General features: G+C 43.5%; 1 non-coding gene across 1 annotated transcript; it reads right to left on the reverse strand.

Annotated features, from left to right (window-relative positions):
- Positions 1–309: 309 nt before the first annotated feature.
- On the reverse strand, positions 310–424 carry LOC122939740. The gene has a single exon (XR_006390162.1). It is a non-coding gene; the product is annotated as a U5 spliceosomal RNA (small nuclear RNA).
- Positions 425–4,786: the final 4,362 nt, after the last annotated feature.

A 4,786-nucleotide genomic window follows, 5' to 3' on the forward strand; every position in this document is an offset into this window, starting at 1 on the left:
ATATCACAGCATACATATAAAATGCAGTTGCACAGTATTAAACAGTGCACGTTAACCCTTTCAAGTGAAATAAAGTAAGAAGTTTATAACTTTGCATAGGGAAAACAGAGGCACATGTCCACAAATCTGCAGACTTCACAGTACCGCTTCTCCAGAGCACTACACTTGTTGCAGATGAGGCCGCGTTAAAGCTTTGTCAAGTGACATTATTGCATTCCTGTTCCATGCCTCTTTTAATACAGGACAGTAGAACTCTCCTTAGAGGAAGCTGATTGACATTGTATGCTGTTTTTTTTTTTTTTTTTCTTAAGCCCAGCAAGCATCGGGCATCAAAAAATCCCATGAAACTCATGATTGATCCTCTCCACAGAAATATTTATTAAAAGGCAAAATATTTATTTGATCTGAAGGGAAACCAGAGTATTGCATGCTATGATCTACACGTACATCCAAATCCTTTTTTACAAGTAACTTTCCCAGTGATACTTCCCCTAGGACATATGATGCACAAAGATTATTACTACCAAGATGCATAACTTAACATTTATCCACATTAAATCTCAAATTGACATTGAATCTCAAATTGCCCAATCACTTAGAGTGTTCAAGTCAGCTTCTATTTTTTGGATCTCTTCCATAGACTGCACAGTACTACATAGCTTGGTGTCATCGTCAAAAGGAGAAACAGTGCCAGTAACAGGCATTGGCTACAGCAGTGCATGTGACCCCATATTTCCTGAAGTTTACAGGATGGTAACTATTTTTTATCATAGCCACTGGGTGCCTGCAGTTTTAAACAGTAAGCACCCAGAGCTAATGTGTGCGGTCAACAATAACATCAATCATACACATTTAACCCCTCACATGACATTACCAAATGTGGGCACTCTTCCAGCAGGGCACCGTCTCCCCCCTAGCAAGGATTGGGGGAGCTGAATGGTGGCTTCTCCTGAATGATTCAAGGCTGCCACACATAAGTTCCTATGGAGATCCAGACTGTGGCAGGGCTCCATAGGAACACAGTGAAATTCTCATAGACTCCAATGCTAATGCATTGGAGTCTATTAAAGAAGCAATCTGATGTAGCCACTGTGTAGCATTTGCCTGTATTTGACATAACCTGAGTTTTTAGTACGGATCTTCTCTTTTTTCATAACCAAGATTAATAACCAAATACACCAGGGCTTCATACTGTATTTTAAAGTATCTATTATTTTATTAAAGATAAGGTGTATATACTTTATATATGCTTGGATTTTATATATTTATATATGCTTTCTCAACAATTAAAATACTTCCTGCATATCCATCATTGCTTACCTGTGTATTGTATACAAGTTACACTGCATGAAAATCATGGGGCGGATAATTATTTTAGTTAGCTGTCATCTGCTTTATTACATAAGTGACATGGTACGCTACCATGTAGAAAACTCATTTTAAGGTGCAATACCATGTATTTCCCCAGTCACAGTCATTGCCTAGTACATACAGTGGAAGAACAGCATGGATGCAGCATTGCCACCATGAAAAATGACTTGGAGATTCTTGTCATAAATCATGCTAGTTAATTGAAGTGCAGCGTTAACCTTTGTGCATCACCACAGGGTTTCACATCAATACAGTCAACACTAATACATTACAATACGATGCCTGTTATGCCTTTTTCATCGTTTTGTTGTTGGGTCTACACCTCAAAAATTACTAATCTGAAAATATTATATTAATGTATTTAATATTTAGTATTTCGGGTATTGTAGATTTGTAAGGATAGCTCTTGGGGGGTTAATTACTAACATAAATCTATAAAATAGCAGTAACCCTTAAAAAAAAAAATACATTTTTGAGTACAAATGTAGAATTCTATGTTTACTTCTAGAGATGAGCGAATTTAGTGAAAATTCGATTTGGCTGCTTCGATGAATTTAACAAAAACATTTGCTTAGTGATGACTTACTTCATCATGAAGTGCATTTTTTTGTAAGTAGCTTGTGCAATGACAGGGAGCCCCTGTCATTGTACCCCTCAGATGCCATGTTCATACATGATCGCGGCATCTTAGTGTAAAATTAACAATAATTCAAATTTACAAAATCAAACTTATAACCTCCATTGGCTTGCGATGGGCCGACCGCCGCCATTTTGCTTGAAGATTGAAGATCTCGGGCGAAATCCTGTGCGGCCAAGATTACGTCAACACGCCAGCTGGAGCATGATGGAGGCTGGCGGGCCGTCACGAGCAAATGGAGGAGTTAAGTTAATTTTTTTTTTTTTTTTATACTATTTCAGGTTAAATCGATTCGCTGACACGAAGCACGAGGAAATTCGGCTTCTAGGTAAATCGAATTTATCCTGAAATTCAAATCGAATTCCACTTCGTGGGATTCGATTCGCTCATCTCTATTTGCTACATAACCTGAATTATATTAAACTGTAACCTGCAATTCATAAAGACTAGAGATACAATATGCAAATCGATTCTAAATGAATCGGAATTTGGGCTATTTGCTTCAGACAAATCTCTAAAAAAAAATATATAATGCGTAGACTAGCGAAACAGGGCAGAGAGCATGAAGACAGAGGAACATTACCCCGAGAGGGGCCTCGGCTGGCAGATGTCATGGTCTTACCTTCTCACTGTTCTCCTTCGTTTGACATGTGCTGGCAGCCATCTTGGTTTCTGGGTTTCTTGTAGCCTCCCACCCTGCGGCTTCTCCTTCCCACTGGGAGGAGCTGGATGCCTAGCTCATATATATAGGAGGTCTCTGCGCAGCGCCAGAGACTCCAGGCTGATCGCAGACGAGCGCCCGCTCCTTCCTACCAGGTCGGAGACCGTGTATGGTTGTCTACCCGCAACCTCAACCTTCGAGTGCCCACTCCCAAGCTGGCGCCTCGCTTTGTTGGTCCCTTCCGAGTGCTTCGCAGCCTATGCCCTTGCGCTTCCTCCTGGCATGCGGATCTCCAACGTGTTTCATGTCTCCCTGTTGAAGCCATTGGTGTGTAATCGTTTCACTTCCTCGGTTCCTCGGCCCCGTCCGGTCCAAGTGGGCAATCGTGAGGAATATGAGGTGAGCAATATCCTGGACTCACGCCTGGTCCGCGGTCGGTTGCAGTTTTTGGTTCCTCGGCCCCGTCCGGTCCAAGTGGGCAATCGTGAGGAATATAAGGTGAGCAATATCCTGGACTCACGCCTGGTCCGCGGTCGGTTGCAGTTTTTGGTCCATTGGCGTGGTTATGGTCCAGAGGAGCGTTCCTGGGTTCCCTCCGCAGATGTCCATGCTCCTGCTTTGCTCCGAGCCTTCCACGCACGCTTCCCTCAGAAACCGTTCCTTACTCCGCGGAGGAGGGGCCCTTGAGGGGGAGGTACTGTCATGGTCTTACCTTCTCACTGTTCTCCTTCGTTTGACATGTGCTGGCGGCCATCTTGGTTTCTGGGTTTCTTGTAGCCTCCCACCCTGCGGCTTCTCCTTCCCACTGGGAAGAGCTGGATGCCTAGCTCATATATATAGGAGGTCTGTGGCTTCAGTTCCTTGCTTGGTCCTCCTGTGTTCACATGCTTCTAAGACTGCTGCTGCTTCTGGTTCCTGATCCTGGCCTCGTCTGACTACCCCGTTGGTTCCTGATCCTGGCTTCGTCTGACTACCCTGCTGGTTCCTGATCCAGGCTTCGTCTGACTACCCTTCTGGTTCCTGACCTCTGTCTACGCAAGACCCTGCTTCGGTTTAGCCATCCGTTTGGACTTTTGCTTACAGCTTGACTTTCAATAGAGCCTTCTTATTTCCACTTATCTCTTGTTGTACGTCTGGTTCATGGTTCCATGACAGCAGACTGGCACAAAATGGTTTTCAGGCAGCCTGACAGCAAATCAGGGAGCATATTGGTTAGTAAATTTGGTTAATAAATGAAGGATTATAGGTGGGGATATTGTAAATGATTTTGAATTCAGGTCCCCAGTTACAAGTTACACAGATGGATGGATAGACATACAGGCGGACTGACAGAGAAATTTGGATATTACAGAGAGAGAGAGTACACATACAAGCATATAGTAGACATTTATTCTTTAACAGACTTCCTGGAGAATGGTAGGATTCATTTTCTAAAACAGCCTTGAAGGGAGGAGGGAGGGTCAGCAGTCTGGACAGACAGGAAGAGGGGGTGAAGTCTGTAGGCAGGCACAGGGCTGGTAATGAAACCTTCATCATTTTCACCCCCGAAGGCTTGAGTTCAACCTAGACCTGGCAGGAATGAGATCCTAGTGCAGTGGTGGTGAACCTATAGTATGGGTCTATGGTGTACCAATATGCCTTAGACTTTTCCTAATATTCATCTGAGGAGGGTACGTTATGAACAGCACAGGCAATGCATTGAAAGCAGGCAGGCTATTAGAGCTAAATGATAAAGTGCATGGAAAATATACTATATTGGACTGTAGTATTCAGGTAAAATTGCCGTGTTGGTACTTTGCTATAAATAAGTGGGTTTCGAGTTGCAGTTTGGGCACTCAGACTCTAAACTGTTTGCCACCACTGGTCTAGGGTAAGGTTCCTGACCTGCTCTTTCTGCCTGCTGCTATGTAAATAGACAGTTGCTGCTCCTGGAGGAAATTCTGTAGCTGGACTAACGGGGCACAGGTTACAGAGCAGTGAATAAAACTGGAGAATAGTGCTACTGCACAGATCACTCACTGCAATACATCGCCTACTACAGTCAGTAATATTAATAGGCTATGTAGTGCAGGAACTGGTGGATGGCATTTCTGGGGCCCCAAGCAGTTATGTCTAGG

This window comes from Bufo gargarizans, chromosome 5 (genome assembly GCF_014858855.1).
Source record: "Bufo gargarizans isolate SCDJY-AF-19 chromosome 5, ASM1485885v1, whole genome shotgun sequence".
NCBI lineage: Eukaryota > Metazoa > Chordata > Amphibia > Anura > Bufonidae > Bufo > Bufo gargarizans.